Source organism: Hyposmocoma kahamanoa, unplaced genomic scaffold (assembly GCF_003589595.1).
Source record: "Hyposmocoma kahamanoa isolate Upper Pololo Valley unplaced genomic scaffold, ASM358959v1 117, whole genome shotgun sequence".
Lineage (NCBI taxonomy): Eukaryota > Metazoa > Arthropoda > Insecta > Lepidoptera > Cosmopterigidae > Hyposmocoma > Hyposmocoma kahamanoa.
In genome coordinates this window covers 275,185-294,231 of record NW_020653397.1, presented here as the reverse complement: position 1 = coordinate 294,231, position 19,047 = coordinate 275,185, and the positions used below count along the sequence as shown (strand labels likewise).

General features: G+C 36.0%; 1 protein-coding gene across 3 annotated transcripts in view; it reads right to left on the bottom strand.

Moving 5' to 3' along the window:
• Window positions 1-19,047, bottom strand: part of LOC113239887 (high affinity copper uptake protein 1-like) — a 44,981-nt gene that overhangs the window by 12,671 nt on the left and 13,263 nt on the right. The window contains exon 1 of one of the 3 annotated variants that reach the window (XM_026477049.1): window positions 13,938-14,003. The exons of 1 other annotated variant lie outside the window; for it this stretch is intronic. The gene's annotated coding sequence lies outside the window, so the exon portion shown is untranslated. Of the gene's footprint in view, window positions 1-12,164; window positions 12,322-13,937; window positions 14,004-19,047 lie in introns of those variants that run through there. One more of the 3 variants, XM_026477048.1, reaches the window with a different exon arrangement.

The window sequence follows — 19,047 nt, the reverse complement described above, 5'->3', positions numbered from 1 at the left end:
AATACAATTCAGCATTAGATAAACATGTATGGAAAGGCAACACGAGTCTAGATTCCACACAATTAAGATTCAAAGTGTATTTAACTTTATTTGGAATAAACATACCTTAGAGGTACTTGCTCGTTCTTCTCAGGAAGGTCAGCGCAGAGAACGAGCAGAATAGCTTGACAATGACGTTTTTAAGTCTAGAAACTTTACCTATGTAACAAATGATTGTTTCACTTTGACTAAAATTTTTCTCGCTCTCTTTACATAACGTAAAGGTTCTGACAGTCTTATGCCGATTCCACTTGGGTAAATGTGGTGACTCCTTTGTGACAGGAACGATTGTTGATATCTTTCGGATAGTGCAGGTATTATAATACTTCTAAAATTATTTAGGGATAGTATGTACTCTCAAGATCTACTGATCTTGTGTTCTCCAGAGACGGTCTTCGACGACAATAACTTGAAGCTTCGACAATGTTATCTGTTATGCAGCCACGTACTGGTTAACCCAGAATCACTGTGACAGAATCATGTCCCTTGTGATATTACCGGTCTGAGTTCTCATCCCATACGCACACTCAGCAGACCACCTGCCAGAAAATCAAAGCACGCAGCCGGCGAGTGTGCAGCCGGTGCGATCGCGCAGGTCTCGTCGATCGTCGCGGCTTGCGCAATGGCGTGTGTGTTACGTCACCACGATACTTGCCCATTGAGGTGGACGGAGTATTGTAGGATTATTCGGCTCATTTGCATTGTAAATATTGGCAATTGTTCGCTTCTAATGGATATATTTGAGGTATTTGTTAGTTGATAGCGCACATTATAATAGAGGCCCAGCTCTATCTATGAAAAAAATAACATATAGTTCAAAAAGTAGACGGGTGATACTTGTTTGTGTAACTAGTAGGACTATACGTATTTAATTAAAAACTATATTTTTAAAACTTTCACGATCGCAGAACCCGTTACCGTGTGGTTTACGTAAAAAAATATCTTTATTTGACTTTAGCATACGCTTTACGAAATTAAGCATCATAGAAGTGTTATGTTAGGCGGATAACGCACAATTTATACTTAACCTAACTGAATTATGTGCATGTGTGTAACAATCGCGAATACCAATGACGTTGGTTACTCATGTGCAATGTCAAGGATGCACACGCGTGTTGCGCAGGATGCGCCGCAGTCGAACACCAGTTGATAATGTAGTATGTATTCATACAATCAATCAGTGAGATGGGATATTGGATGTAAACTTCCAAACAATTTAATAAAAATAAAATCGACTTTATTTGACTTATACACGCAAAATAAAATAGAAACAATTATAGAAAATTACATAAATCCTTCACAAATAAAAAAAACAACAATAATAGAAAACAAAGAAAAAATGTATATAGTTAAAACAATGGTTAAGCAACAAAAAGCATGTCAAAAATGTCCATGACTCAGCATCTGACGACTATGCTCATTGCTAATTACGTAGCCCTCGTTGAAATTCTGCCATGGCCCGTCATAAAATAGAACACCACAATCAATATATACGTACATATAATATATACACATATTAATTTGTAGAGATTACATAATCGGGCACTAAATAAATTAAATTTGTCACAAACAACCGTTAGACAATGAAATAATCAAATCGAGTAATAATAACACTAATAATCGCAATTAAATATTAGAAAATTTCATCTTAAATCTTTAAAATTAACTCGACTTGTAATGTATTATTAACTCATTGGGTCTATTACTAGATTCGTATTAGTTACAGGCAATCTCAAACGTCAATATTTGTGTAGTGCTTACGTAAATAATTATACTTATTAACCATGCCCAAGGAACTGTAATTCAAACCTAGTTTCCAAAATAGCCAAATATTTATTATGAAAGTGAAGCCCTAAACTTCCTCAAATTGAGGAAAATTGATTCATAACGGCGATTGTTTTGAAAATTAGTCGTTGCTATGATCGGCATAGCTTGGCATAGTAAATATCCGTCACCTGTCGTCGTCTGTGGTTGCTTACAAAACAGCTGCGCCGGCGTCGGTTGCGAAGCCGGGCTGTTATTCACGGTTTCCACAAGAAATTTAGATGGAATCAGACAACAGACAATAAGGGTTTCAGATTGTTTATTGTAGTGTTACGTTAATTGATATATAATAATGTACAACTAGGTATTTGTATTAGGTAAAGTGTGTGTGTGTTTGTGTGTATCAAGTAATTTCACTACAACATGTAAATATATAAGACCGTTCAATTTCCGTTATTTCAACTGGTGAAGCAATGTAGGTATTCGTAACAAAAAACTTAAAGAAAACTATGTTAAGCGACGTTGTGGTCGATGACTAAACTAAAAAAAATCTATTCTTGAATAGCCCCAAATTAGAATTTTTGAGAAACATACTTAATGCGGACAGGAGAGTGCATGCAACTAAGAAAATGCTAAAATTCACTTGGATGTACTGTGGGTAATTCTCAGGTTAATTTTCTCCGACTAATTTCGGTGGCAATTTTTATTATTTAATCATTCGAGTGTATAATCGTGAAATATTAAATAATAAGAAAACTACACTGCAAACGCATGCTTAGTTCATTTTGGATGTGAATTTATATTATATTATACTGCATTTTGCGCCGGAATTGATATTATCTTTAGAAAAGTAAGAGACAAAATAAATATTTTTGATAAAAGTTATTTCTCTATTTGTTCAAGTGATGAGTGTCCGAAGTTTCCCCGAAAACAGTTACCTATTGTGGGCCGACACCGGCGATAATGTAAAATATGCGACACAATTCATTGAGCCGTTCTGAATGGACTGCGCTGAAACAAAGTACGACAATACGTGTTCTTGTATAAGTCACGTAAATACAAACGTAGGTACCAGTTACCCATCAAAATTTAGCAATTAGCACCTGCTCTTCAAGTGAAATCTTTATTACCAGGTGTGAAGCGTTCCTCAGGTACATGCTAAATGCTAACTGCTGGACTGCTTTATGTCCTTACATTAACTTGTATTTAGTAAGAAAAATGTTTTCAATTTGTACAACATTTCCAACAAAACATTTTCTTTATCTTTGATGAAGAAAAGTTTTTGAGGAAACTTTGAAGGAAATTCTCTTACTCACAGTTGAAGGGCACAACCGACTATGGGATGGTATGCAAAATAGAAAGATATTAAATTTATCAGAGTCCTTGACTTATTTGTTGAAATAATTATCGGGTCCAAGGAACGCTATCACCGTGTTATGCTTATCGTTAGCTTCAGTTAATGTTCTTTCAGGGCTTTTATTTGATAAGATAATTACTAGACTGTTTGAATTCTTTTTCCTACTACAGCACGGCGTTTGCGTATTTATCAATTACAATATTAACATAACTGATTCTAATCATAATTTCGTCCCACCAAACACGCACGCATCAATATAACGTACACACACACACACACACACAATCACGTATCTCGTGATACATTTCAAGCCCAAACCAAATATAATCTTTATTTCCTAGACAAGCAAATTACACTTGAAATCGTCATATTGATAAAACGGTATTGTTGATTATAAGGACGATGTCATGAGACGAATGAGCAAGAACCTCTAGGGGTTGCTCTTTGTAAATAAATATTTGTACATGTATATTATTTACAATATTTACTTCAAACGGCATACGAATAGATTGCGATAAACGGGTCACTTTAATTCAGGTCAGTTTTAATCCACGTGAATGGCAAATTTTGACTATCAAGAAGTTTTATTATGAAAGCCATTGACTTACAAATAAATGGATGACGGGTCTAATACAAAAACCACGAAAAACCTATTTAAACGTAGTGACATGTAAAGGAATATGAAAAAGCTAAAACGTTGAATTTAAATTGTAATGTCATCGCAGTACTGTCTAATTTTGCTTGCTTCGCTGTCAGTCGAACAAACGAAGACTAAAGCGTGAATGACGCTCTGTGTACGATTTTAACGCCCTATAATTTCAAACACTTTTTAGCGCGAACCCGACGTCCATATAATTGTAAGTCAATGATGAAAGCGCATACTTTGCCCATTAAGTGTATTTCTGAGTTTGTCAAGAACAGCGAGTTTACAGACTCTACAAGCAAATTATGCATATTTCTATTTGCAATAGTTTTTTTCAATTTGCTGCGTTGCCACGTATATTCGGAATAATTAATTGGATACTGAAAGTACGTTTGGTGGTCAACGCCGCCGCCGCTTCATACATGAGTTAAAATATATCAAAAGAGCAAAGGGCACCAAACAAAGGTGCATTTTAAAGTTAAATGAGTTTAATATTATCGCCTTGCACCCTCCCCTTATATACTACATGTTTTTAAGTGTATCGAATTAATGGACCTCATCGCGAGTATCGTAGGCATATAACATTTACAGAGCTTGTGATTTTATTGTGCGTAACCATCATAAAGTGTAGTTCACAGACTCTAGATTTTTAACGACAGTGTCGTGGCATGTCGCGTGTTGATAATAGTGTTGAAATCTTAAAAAAGTAAACTATTTGAAAAGTGCATAAGAACCTAGACGACGCTAGTCGTCAACTAGGAAATGAAAAGAAATAAAGAGTTGGTCGTTGCGCTCTAAAGGGGCCTATTATTTTGTTCGCCGAAAGACGCCATCTTAAAGAATTGCGTTAGGCTGGCCGGACGTCTCCGTCTTTTTCACTCTTATTGAATGAACATAAAGCTTCTCCTAACCGGCTCATGCCGATTCAGAATACATAATTGTGGTGACTCCGTTAAAACACAGAACAAGGATACAGTGAATGAGTCATTAATAGAGTAGATATTAGTATCTGTAAACACTTATTTTTCCTACAGTGATTACTAGACATTGTTATTGTTTTAATCACATAGGTTGGGATCGCAGTTACAAGCGCATGTGAGACATGTGGTAGCTGAAAGATGTCAGAAAACCAAGCCACATCTGTCATTCAAAACGCATTAAATTATTTTTTTTATATTAGTTTGTTTGCATTTTATTAGTTAACCCAATAATTACTACCTATCATTATCACTAACCTTTCCGTTAAGTATAGTATGTCGTTCTATTAATACCATTAACTTTCATTATTGTCTGAATAAACAATTATATTAAAACTAAACTAAATGAAATGGAGACAATTTAAAGTCAAGACTCAAAAGGATCGTTCTATTATATAATTATGCATGTCTGCCACTTTATAATGTTTTGATTTTACGGCGAAAACGAAAGTATTTAAATAAAAAATGTAGTAGACCTAGTCCCACATTGTTGGTTGTACGAAAGTGGTCAATGACCAGCGGTGGACGGTTGGCGGTCGAGATGAAGGTCGCGTTGCAACATGCGCCCGCGGCTTGCCTCACTGACCTGCGCAATTAGTGCAACCCACTTCTGCTTCGCAGTAAATTTATTAATTCACTTTTCGATTCGTTGTCTAAAGCGAAAACGCAGCCTGTATTATGCTACTACGAGTTTTCAATGACATTTACTTTTATTCATGTCATTTATGGTTTCTATAGTTACCCAGACAGCCAAATGATGGAGAATTGGTTATTTACTATCATGCTAGGCATCAAGCTTCGTATATCCCGGATTACGGACCAAATATGGTCCAAGACATAGGAGCTCTGATAAAGAAGTCGAAAAGGAGCTTGGAACGACACATTGCGAGGCGTGACGACGGCAAATGCAGTTAAAATTAAAGGTGATTAAGAAGTGGTTATAGGCACGTGTGACGTCCCGTAGTGACAAGACAATGACAAAACTATCAATCCTAAAGTCAAAAGGCATTGCGATGGAAAGGTATGTCTTCAATACAGCACACTCGTTGCAGGCTTTAGGATTAGATTTTTTAAACCTTTTCCTTACCATCGATCGGGCTGTGTTTCGGTTGAAATGGTACGAATAGGTACCCAAGGGGACTTGGCACAGAAACAGTTATTTAAAGTGGTTGACGAATAAATACAGCTTGTTGAAACTACTGGTTCATACTAAGTGCCAGCGTGGATGACTTTGTAGCTATTCAACCGACTACTATCTATTACGAATGAAAACCGGGTTTATTCAATCCGCGCTCCAAAAATCTAATCAAAGAGCCTGTGTTATCTAGTGCTGTTTATTGGCATCTTATAACAGAATTTTGAACTAAAAATACGGAGAAGCGTTCGCATAACAATAGCTGATAGATAAAAATGGATAGATAATACGACTATCAAACGACAACACGACAGTGGCTAAACGTACGATATTATGGCATGTGCACTAGTTTCTTACCACGGTGTGTCTTCTTATTTTTCCAATATGTCATGTTATAGTCAACCCGTGACCATGGAGCGTGTATAACTTTGAAATGTCGGGAAGTGGAAAGAAACTATCGTACATTTTTGAAGAACGCTTGCCTAATAAGCGTGAGGTGCGGTGGGCCAACTAGTTTATTAAATCGTATCTAAATTATAAACGAAAGCATAGTAATAAAATTTGCATGTCGGAGAAAGTCCTCGCAATTTTTCGAAGTTGCGTGAACTTACATTGGCTAACTTGATGGCCGGAGGCCTATAAATCTCTCTTTGGGAGACACTGTACAGTACAACTGTGGGTCTTATATGAGTAGAAGCTTCGCATAGTTAAGACATTATTAATTTTGTAGAAACGAAACCTGTTTTTTAAAATAAATTTTCTGTTTAATTGCTCTTAGTTCTTATGGAATTATTTAGATTTATATTAATTGTTATGTAATATATAATATTTTTGAGATTTCATCACGTTTGTAAATTTCTTGAGTAGTTAAGTGCACATTTTACCTGCTATGGATGTGGCGGGAAACCCCGACGAGATCTAACCGGTCTTTTATTAAACCAGAATCCGAGTAGCGCCTCTGCGCGGTTGTTTTGCTGTATTTTTTTGTATTTTTAAATAGTAAGTATTTTCATGAGAAAAATTTAGTTTACTTAAAAGATACACTATTACGTTTCTTGCTCATTAGCGATCTGCGTTGAAATGTTATTTTCGGCTCCACTTTATTTTGTTTCAAATGTTACTGGTAAGTAATAAAAAAATTAATAAGTGTAAATTTGTCACTTATGTTCACTGTTCACCTTCATATTTTTATAATGTCCTGATATTTTCTTCAAAAACGTGTACTTTAAAAACATGTAAACATGTAGAATTCAGGTACAAGTGGGAAAAGGAATAACAATATGTATTGGAATAACATACCATAAAACAATGTAGACGGAGTTGTCTTGACTTTTTTTAAACACGAGTGACATCTGTTTAAACATTACTGGTAACCAATTCTCGTCCGAGTTTTACGCAATTAAATCGAAAACATTAGTCTTCTTGCCTGAATGTTTTACACTTAAATCAAGACCTCTCAGGTTTGTTTTGATGGTAAGAACGCAATGTGACGAAATGCAACAGGTAATCGTTCCAATCTGCGTCTAAAGCGTAATTTATTGGAAATGAAAAGACTTCTCTGATCTAAATCATGTCTGAATCGCTTCAAACAAAAATATTATAACAAATAAATATATGAATACATGAACATATAAAACAAATTGACTCAATTTGGAAAAAAAACCAGTTCATTTTATCGTGCAACAATCGCGAATTCAAATTTATGTCAACGTTTTGCCATTACACAAAGTGAGTGTTACATCCGTGCGACATCCTGATAAAGATCTGCCTCTGGCTCTGGCCACGTTGCTGAATAGACTTGAGGGTCGAATTATGCATGTTGAGAGATTTTGATAATACCAAAGACCAAATAAATGAGAATACCAAAAACTGTTTAAGTATTTCACTGAAATTTCCTTAAAAAGATATTTTTCCTACAGCGATTCGTGAGAATCGTGCCTCTGATGACTGCCATATCGTTCTTGACACAATCGTATTTTGAAACTTTGTAAATAATAAAAGAAACTGCGTTTAATCAATTTATATGACTAAGGTGCGATTAAAAAACAATGACTCACGCGCTCTGTAAAACGTTTATTTTGTGTTGCGAAAATAAACGAAAAAGGAAGTCTTCTTTGCGAGGCTTCGAAGCTGTCACCATAAACCAGGCCAGGTATTGGAGTTCATTAGTTTTAAACACCAAACAAATCTGTAGTATCTTTAGCATTAATTAGTTAAAACAATATTTAGCATCCTTAAAGATTTGATCGTCATATTCTCACGTAAAAATATATTTTGTCGACGTTGTGGCGGCCCACTTGTTTTAATTTAGAGGAAGTCCTGGCAGCGCATTCACAAAGGCTATTTGTGTCATGGCGACGATTCTAATAGATTAGGTTATGTTTGTGCACATATCTTATCTATTAGGGTTAATGACCTGACAGAAATCGCGTACATTTTATTCGAAAGATCGCAAGATATTACGACACCTAAACTGAATATTTTATTGAGTAAAAGTGATTAGGTATTTTTTGGTCAAAAATTATGAAAATATCTAATCAGCTGAGGTATAGGAAGGGACTGAAATCGTGTAGTCCGATCGTTATTCTGGCCAACGTAACAAAAAAAGATTAAAAATCTTTATCGAAAACAATTTTTAATATTCTATAAAAACATTGTACTCAGACAGCGCAGAATTGAACATTGTAGTGGAAATCAAATTTACTTTTTGCAAATATTTTTTCACAAAACTTATTTGTTATTTATCAGTACGATCACCAGTACCACCAGGGTTACGGATTATTTTGTTACATAGAGGGCGTATAACAAATTATTTACAAAACGAACATTTTTGTCACTTTTGTCCAAAAACAAATCCTAATTTAACCGTTACTGTGATCGAAATAGTTTTTATAAATCCGCATCTCGGCCGCGACAACGAACGGCGCGGGCGCAAGGCGGGTGCACATTTGTCGATTGAGGATGTCGCTCATCATACTAAATTATTTGCCACCCGATTATGGAACGTTTCATTGTTTAGCTAACGTTTACAGTAGCTGCGCAAGAGTCAAGAAAATGGTTTTGGTTCCATTATGTTGAGGATTAGATTAGCACGGGATCGTGGGGAGTGGCACAGAAACTTGGAGGCCTATACCCAGCAGTGGGCGAAGTGAGGCTGTATATGATGACGAAGATTTTGTGTGAAGATAGTTGCACATCTGAAGACTGTTTGTATAAGCGCGAATGCGTTTACACAAATAACTTTAAGCAAAAACGTGTGATACAAACACATGCACTTGATTTTGTCCTTGCATTCCAGTTACTAAAAGTGAACAGCTTAGGCATCAAGGAGTAATTTATGGTTCTCACCAAAAAGAAAAAAAATATCGTAACAAGTTTTGACTACCTCAATTACCAAATAGATAATATTTTGGCTTCAGTTCTAAGTGAAATACCTAAGCAACAACCCGTAAATGACTCAAAAAAAAAATTTCTTTTATTCTTTTTTGTCCAAGCTGGTCAAAAAAGTCATCAGTATGAGTCGACTGTAATAATGACATTGTTCTCCTTAATTTATATTTGATTAAATCATTTAATCAACTAAATACTCAATCTAGTAGCAGTAGAGATCCTTGTAAAATAGTTCGTCCAATGCAGTATTGCCACCTTACGTGTTTCTGCCGCCAAGCAGTAATGTCAGGTGTAAGTCGAAAAAACTGATATCGAAGCCATAATGCTATACCCAAGCAACAAGAATTTCATACGTTTTTTCATATAACTGTTTAGTTTATATTATTGATATTTACAATTTTATGTTACTACTTGCTTCCCGCTGAAAGTAAATGAGGAAAATTAAAATAGAACAAAAGGAAATAAAGGAAATGAAGAAAAGTGCTAGAAAAGCAAGGATAAAAAGCGATCCAATTGTATAGAAAATGTGTAAATCAAAAAAATAGACAGAGATATGGAAAGAAAAAGCGGAAAGGAAGATTTTGAAGTTACACGAATTACAAAAAAGTTATTAAACGCGCAAATTCCAAAAAAAAAAATTGCTTTAGTAGCTATAGATTACGTTGTAATATTTTTATAGAGATACGGAAATACTTTGTGGGATTAAACAAGGCTGAACAGCCAAGTTGAAAAAAAGATTTGAATTAATTAGTTATAAGGTGCAATTTGTTTGCATAAATAAATTTTAGTTTTTAAAGCTTGATTTAATCGTTAGTGATATTGGTAAACGTTTTTGTAGATTATTGAATGCTTTTATTGCTCTTTTCATAATGTTTTGGACAAAAATTATGCCTTTTGTTTAATTTATCCTGATTTCGGTGGTAGCCGAATTCGGTGGATCAAATATGTCATTAACTGGTAAGAATCTAGTTGCCCCATTAACGGAATCTTATGTCAGTTTGAGTTCTTTTTCCTTCCCGCTCAATGTTTTTCCTGAAATTAAGAAAAATTCGACTTCGACGACAACTTGGCCCTGCTAGTAAAAATGCTCATATAAATCATACTCGTGAAAGTGGCAACCGAATGGTGGCCAAGAAGATGATATTGTCAAACTCGCTTGGGTGAGACTAAAGTAAGATGGTAATGAATGGCACAATCTACAGAAGGCCTTTACTCAACAGTGGGTAAAGACGGGCTATAGATGATGATGACTCACTGTAGCGTTACATAACGTGTTACATTTTGTAAATTCATCTAAAATACGTGTCTTATATTTGGCGTTGATCTGTTAAAAGGTTGATTACTAAACAACACACGTACTAGAAAAGTTAAGCAGTGTCGCGATTTGTGCTAAGATTAGCTAACGGCAAAATACGGCTGCGCGAGCGCCGTCCCCTTGAATATGATAATTTGTAGGCAATTTATAAAAAAAGAATTATCTATTGGTTTTACTTTAATGCGCGTCTTCCTACATTTAATAAAATAAACAATTATAAGAGGATGCGACTCCTTTGAAAGTGAGGGTTTCGGTGGCCCAGCGGTTAACACTGAGAGCGCTAGATGAAGAGGTCCCGGGTTCGATTCCCGGTAGAGGTAATTTGGGAAGCGAACTTTTCAAATTGCGTTCCGGTTTGAGTGTTCTAGGTAGTGTCCCAGAGTTCAAAGAGTTCCCTAGTCGAAGACCAGGTAAATGGCGCGGTTTTCTGGCATATTATTGCAAGAGCAATTAATTTAATAATAGATGTAACATATTCCGTAATTAGGTAATTTCACGGACAGTATTATACTTTTGATTGTCGTTAAGATAATATTTACAATTATTATTAAAGTACAATAACTTGCATTTTTTTGTGTTCAGTCACATTTGTTTGTTGTTCAAAATTGACAATCTTACGCGTTTACGAACTCTACAATGTTTAAAAAAATCACTGATTTTTTTCAAACAAAATCTTAGAACAAAACCACAATTTATGACACACTCTCTGCTTACTGGAAGTTGGTTTGTATCATAAATTATTAAATAGATACAAGATACAATACAAGATATCAGTTTAGACAACTAATTCTACACGAATATTATTTGTGAATAAGAAAATTATACGTGTGGATAAGGTTTTATCTTGAATGTATTTTTATATTTAAAGCTCGTTTTAAAATACAACTAACGCCATCTGGTGGCTAGCACGTCGACGCGTAAAGTAAATGATTTTGCTTCAGCCTGCGTAGTTCTGGCGGATAAAGATTCAACACCTGTACATTCTTGTTGATGCTTACATGAAAACGATTAGTGGAGTAACGAATAAAAGGGACATCGACTTTAATTCAATTTTCGTTTGAATACACAATAAACAGTGAAACGACATTTAGGTATAAACTTTGACTACCAACCTACTAACTCTAACGAAACAACTTCACGGAAACAAAACCTGTTTCTTTTAATGTTTCTGTTTCTTTTAATGTTTCTGTTATTAGTCAAAAGAACATCAACTAGTTATTTCAATAAATACCATTATTGTAATGCTGTTGCTACGTTTTTAATTTAATGTCCAGCCGTATACTTAAGAAGTGTGTTTATTTGTTTATCTTATCACTGACTATAGTGAGCAAACTCTCTGTCTATTCCGGTCTAAAATATAATTTCTGCTCGTAATTGAATATTTCCCACAGATGTATCTCATTGCAAACAATCGCGTGCTGTTAAAATTGCAATCTTTTGATTCGTCCTAGAACAATTTAAACAAAACAACAACTACGCAAAGTCGTCTACTGTTCAGTCACAAAACTTTTGAAATCAACAATCAAGGAAAACTATGAGCTTACCAAGTATCCGAAGCCTTTATAAAAACACTAAACTGAGTTTAAAATATCCGGAATATTTAGGCAATAAAACACTGCCGGTTTCGAACGTGTTATAAAAGTGATCTCAATGTTGGTAGGAAACGTGTTCGCGGCGCGGTTAGCAGCGGAGTTGTGACGCGCACTTTGAGCGCTGCCGATGCAGAGTTGAACTAGCGAACAGTGAAACACAGGGCACATTGTCTGTGCACCGAACACTCTGTGGTCAACTTGAAACCGCAGCACTCGCGATTACGACATTAGAAGCCGTCCGAAACCGAAACGTCGCAGTGCAAAGACTTCTTTAGTAGAGTCAACGGGAAAAACGCCATCGTTTTTCTGATGTACGACGTTTTAGATAAATTCCATATACAAAAATTACGACTGGCAATGGTTGTACAAAGGTAATTTGTTTTCGTTATTATCTGTTAAGCGAATTAGTTTAAAATAAGTAATTTTACCGGTGATATCGTCATACATTTCTATATCGATGGATAGACCCGTAGAACCATTTATTATATCCTTAAATGGTATCAAATCGCATATTGAGCTTTAGGTTACAATTACATGTCTACGCAGAAACCTAGTCATCTCTATTCAACAAAAAAGTAAAACGCCCAAAATATTACTGTGTTGAAAATGATACTGTGGCATGGGCCTATTATCTTACACTAGTTGGATGCGCCGGCGCACCATTGACATGTCATGTGCTGAATATCGACGAGCAGTTGGGCAGGAGGAAGCAGTGACATAACACGTAATTTTTTTCTTCACTTAACACGTTTGCTGTTAAGTTGAAGTGTGAATGTAGGTTATGTTTGTTGCGTTTGAAAACATTGAATGGAGGATGATCGGTAATATTATTACTCAATTATATTAGATTTTTTTTGTGTATAATTGAGCTGTATCAAGTTGTGACTCGTGTAAATGTTATATATTCCTGTTATTTTTTACACGACACCGTGCATTTGCGCTACACAATGTTTATAAAAGTTTCCGGGCGTTTGTGTCATAACGTTATGGAACTCTTACACGTTTACAAAAACATCACTTAATTTTAGAGCTATAAATAAGCAGTTCGGTACTGGGTGCTTCTTCTTGAAGTGGAATGATGGAGAATTGAAAAGCCGCCTTGAAGGAGATTATTTAAAATTTTATCCGCTACAATACTCTCGTGCGAGTTGGGTATTTCATAAGTTTTCGTTAAGAGTTAGTTACACCTTCACCGTGAAATATTCCATGACTATGTATGCTGTCTTCGATGGTTAACGTCGGAAAAAGAAAAAAATTCAGAACAAGACCACTACTCATTAGAAATTTGGAACAGAACATGAAGACAACTGTCTCTACAAAACAGACCTTAAAGCGATTGTTTCATTCGCAATTCTAGAATCCACTTTATGAACTTGTGTAACCGTTTGTGAACCGTTTTACATTACGACGACTTGGTCATCAATACGGGTTATTAGTAAGACAATATTAAATATGTTTTATTAATTTTTGTATTTGGTGAGGAGTCGTCTGGATATTCGTTTCTGCAATGAATGAGCATAAATGCAGTTTTTCTTTAATAATTATATTGTTACTCATTAATTTAAGGAATTGTGTGCGCCATCAAGGCGACGGAGAGGAGTTAGACTTCAACCAAAATCCTATTATAAGTAATTGACATAAGCCTTAACAAAGATACTTCCTACTCCTTTTAGATGCACCTTTGTTTAATGTATGCATGTAAATAAATTTTGATAAAAATCTTACCTTACGTGGAAAACTGAAAGTGATATTAAAGCTAGTTCCGATCGGCAGTGCCCGAGCTTCCAAACTGACCGTCTAGGCATATCAAAAAGGTTTTAATACGTAGTCAGTCGCTGCGATATCGTGGTAAGATCGCATCGGCTGGCCGCGCGTGGCCGCGATACGAGGAATAATCTCCTGCTTTCACGCTTTGTTGGATCTCAACGTCAAATTACCCGTGGCCGGTAATCTTAATTTTGATTAGATACTATGCATACTTGCATAGTGTTAGCTATCACAATGTTAGCTGCTATGGGGACATTTTGTTGTTTTCAATTTTAGAGCTCTACGGATTCTTCCTATGCCTGGAGATGCAACGGTGTTTTGTAAGCTATATGCGCGAACTCTTAATTAATAATTTTAAGAAAAATAAATCGTTTTGGAAATATCCCCTAAGAGAATTACCTACATGTGCACAACTTGAAAGAAGACTTAGGACTACATTAATATTGGTACCTCTACAGATTTCAGGAAAATGGAGTATTCGATGCAGATTGATGGAATCGTCGAAATGAAATCTATTTAACAATTCAACCAAGACCGATCAGCAGCTGCAGGGGCTTGGTTTTATCAAAATATGAAAGAAAACACCCTATTGAATAATATAAGGTGTGTAAGAAGTCGACGTCAAAATTGTAGCTTATTCTGTTCTTCAAAGTGAATATTTCCTTTTACGACTTTTAGAAACAACTGAATAAAAATTGTTCTTCTACACAAAAGTGTGGCCAGACTCTGGCAGACTACTGCCTACTTTGAAGGGAAGAGTGCTCTATTATTCATACTACATTTACTTCTATTTATGGAGCTCTAAATATGCTGCCCATAAATTTTACTTCAAAGAAATAATGAACCAGACAGTATTCATTTCTTGTAGTTGTTATGGTTTTTTGATTTGTGTATTTTTCCACATTTAAAATCATCGCTACCGGGGCACCGAATTTAACTCCGGGGCTAATACTTTTAATTCAGAGCATTCAGATTTACACCTAAATTGATCTTACTGGAAATTGAACCTGGTCTTCTCACCCTATATTTTGCTATTCCCATATTAGTTTCCAGGAATTTGGTAACTAAAAACTTTATAAATAGAAATGCAAAACTATGAAACATGTTTACCGTAATGGCGAAAGGATTGGTCAATTGCCAATCGGCTCCTTCCGTACACCCCTAAACTAAATTATAATTGCAAAACAATTCGATGTAGGTAGAGTCAGGAGCAAGTCAAGCTTGACCTTTTGCACCGTGTTTATCGCAAGCGGCATAGAGTTGGATTTAAATGACGAGTGTCAAGCCTCCTGTGTTCCTGTACCAGTTTCATATATAGTTATGCTTAGGTTTTAATTTTTATTCTTCGATTGTAGCACGAGCTAACTCGGCCACGGTTTGTTAGATTAGATTAGGTCGTGAGCGGATCTACCGTGTCGCCGCAATAGCCGGACGACGAGTGCCACCGCAGAAATATTACTTAAAAATAAAAATTGCTTTGATTGTGTATATAGTACGCTATATACATAAATAAAGACAGCAGAAATTAATATCGGCCTAGATCACACAATAAACTCACACACAGAACAGACACACATGAGCAAAAATTATGCAATTAACGTATTATGAATATTACAAAGACCTCTTCTTAGTCGTCAATGTTTGTTTATTTAATAATTTGTGTCAGAAGCTTATCGTGTAACGTTTAAAAACACATTTGCTAATTTTGGTTTTTTATACTTATTCTAAAATAGACACATCAAAAATATTTTCAAGGGAGCAAGGATTTTTTTTGAATATTTGATTGTCCTATTACTTAAAGTTAAATAATAATATGTGCATTTATGAAATGATTTATTTATTTATTATACTTATTATTTAAATTATGACATTGACAAAAAAACCATAACTTTTTAGGTTTCCGCGATTGTTACACATAGGAAATTAAACCATTTATCCGGATTTCAATCGCGTATATTTGTTTTTTCAAACAAACCATTTTGTTACATTTTGTAACAAATAAGCGATTTAAATCCGGAAAAATAGTTTCAAAACCATAAGTGTTACAAAAATTATTAAAAAAGCCGGATTTTTAGTAATTGGCAAAAACACGCTTGATCACTAGATACTTTTGATGTATATATTAATATATGCGCAGAGAATCTAATTCTTAAACTCTTATTTATTATTAAATATGATATACCTTTGACCTCCAATTCGCCTGATGGAAAGTAATACCCCGCACTAGGGAAACCCTGAGTCGCGGGTGCCATGGACACTCACATAGACAACCACAAATTACACCCAAACTCATAAGAGAAATAAATGTAGGCCATAGAAATATTTCTCTCGGCCCGGGAATCCAACCTGGGACCTCTATGTGGCAGTCCGGTATGGTAACCGTTCGGCCACGAAGGCAGTTGTGACGATGAGGTCGACGATGGAGCATGCACACACAACTATTCATTCTCCTTGAAAAGGCCCTAGTCATAGCGTTTAGGAAATATGTCTGCAGGCAGGGAATTCCACTGCGTAGCCCTTCGCCATATGAATGTGGAAACGTAACGCTAACGTAACTGTGCGAATTTTTATAATATACACAACATGATGGTGGAACCCAAGCCTCCGTCTAGTTCTCCAATGATGGCAAAGGTAAGGTGGATTTAAGGTAAGGTGGATACTCTCCGTGATATCCTGTAGAATATCGACAAACAGGCAACTACACGGCGGTGTTAAAGACATTGCAGTTTCGCCTCTACTAAATCCGAGTCACCTATAATCCTCTTGCCACGCTTTTCAACTGAATCCGAGGTGGTCAATTGGTTAAATACCAACAGCACAAGCACAGCCATCTCATAGGTGGCAGCAATACTTCATACATGACCGGATTTATGCTTGGCACAGTTGAAGCAATTGTCCCGGTGTGAAGTAACGCCTCAGCTCGAAAGGATGCCAAGCTTTCTGGCTGCATTTTTTTGCCACGGATTCAATGTATCTGCCGAAGTTTAAATTGGACGACAGGTCCATTCCAAGAAGCTGGAGACGGTCGGCTATAAAAAAGTCGGAGTCAGGTCAAAAGGAGTCCTTTTTTTGGAGGATAGACACCTGACTGCGTTTTGGCAGAGCTAATTTTGACAAGATTGGCATCGCCTCAATCGGAGACTGCAAGTACCTAATTCAAACGACTAACCATGGACTCTCGACAAGATTAGATTTCTTGTCCACTGACCCTTGCATTCGTCAAGTATCTACCTAGAACTGTGCTCTCTTATATTTGGATATATATATGTCTTATGTTGTCGCCCGATGACGACTGACGGAGAAACGCGCGGCGCAGCATGTCGTTAAGCCCCGCTGGACAATTTGCAAATTTAGAGATATATGTGAATTTAATAACTAATAGGGTTTCAGTTGAAAACCAAAATTTAACATATTCTCTGCAGTAACAATTACGTACAAAGCTAGATATTTTATTCTTAAATTTTATTTTAGACTTTTCTTTTAGCCGGTTGTCAGGTTTTTATATAATCGGATAAACATCCGATCGTGTGACACAATTGGTACGTTCTTTAGACGATATCCTTATGTGTATCGTATATTTTTTATTACACCGTTCTTTAATTAAATGTTATTTACTAAATTGTAAAATTATTAAATTAAATAATTACAAAATACATATTTCAGAGCTATGGTTTAGTGCTCACGGCGCAAAGGTGCCCAACACGTTTGCCGCATTTGCTCTCTGTACGACAATGGACAATCTTTGCGCCAAGAACAAACCGGCGCGGGAGTCTAGGGATTATTTAATAGTGAATACCTAAACCATTTGATTTAGGAAAACAGATTTTCCCATTTCTTCTCCGATGATTCGTTTCAAAAATAGAGAAAATAATCAAACAAACGAGTAATCTATGTCGACAGAATGTGTAAGATAGTTGTTAAAATAAGTTTAAACTAAATTCTCATACCACACAATAATTCCAACCTACTTTACAAATAATAGATAACATTACGTTAACTGCAAAGAAATTTGCCAATTCCTTGTTCAATTTAATCAAAAACCTGTTTTCGAAACTGGTTTATGTTATTGAACTCAAATAGTACTTGTATAGATATCTCCTTACTGCTGTCCCGAGTATGTTTATTTAATTAAATGCATATAATTCCTTCTCTACATGTAACATATAGTAACATACAATTGGAGTGTTTGTCTTTAAATTAATATTTATTAGTAGATACCTAAGTGGGACTGGCTAATTACATGATGTCTAAGGGTGTCATCGGACTTATCGACGCATAATTGCATTAAATGTCCATGCAATAAGAGCAAAAAAAGCGATCCGAATGGAAACGAAACGCGTAACGTTTTTTGTCTGTCGGCCTAGACATCGTCGTCATCAACCCATTAAACGTTGCACTACTGGATACAGGTCTCCTTCAGGAGAAGGTTTCAGCTGTGTACGGGTGAAGGACTTCACACGTTTTCCAAGGGTTGTTGTAAGCAGTATGAAGTTAGACATAAGCGGTGCACGGTTGCGTCCGGCACCAACTTAACGGCAGTCGAGTAAATTCCCAGGCGCACGTTTTTGCTTTCCACGCCTTTCCAATTTCAAATCTCTAACTGACTAAACATTGGCGTTGAGCCACGGTAACTTCGAACTTCGCGTGTATAACTTACTGTACACCATGGTGAAAGTTTCTGTAGGAACTATATCTACCTTTAATCATGAATGGCTTGTTGTAGCAGCGCTAGAATATGTAGAAATCGTGAGACTATTACTATATTACCAACCGCCTAAGTGTGGCTTCGCGGAACGTAATTGTTGTTACTCTTCGACTCACAAACCTTCGGAAAGTCTGGTGGACTGGGCAGTGCGTGTCCGCAGTCTCGCCATAGGCTGCGCATTTGCTGCGACGTGCCTCAGCGAGTTACTGCGCGATCGCGTCGTCATCGGCATGCAACACGACCCCTTGCCTCACAGACAACCAACAATGCTACACATACATTGCCTTATCTATAGCTATATGGCTATAGATAAGGCAATGTATGTTAACTTTAATTAAATTTTATTGAATTGATATTCAATTA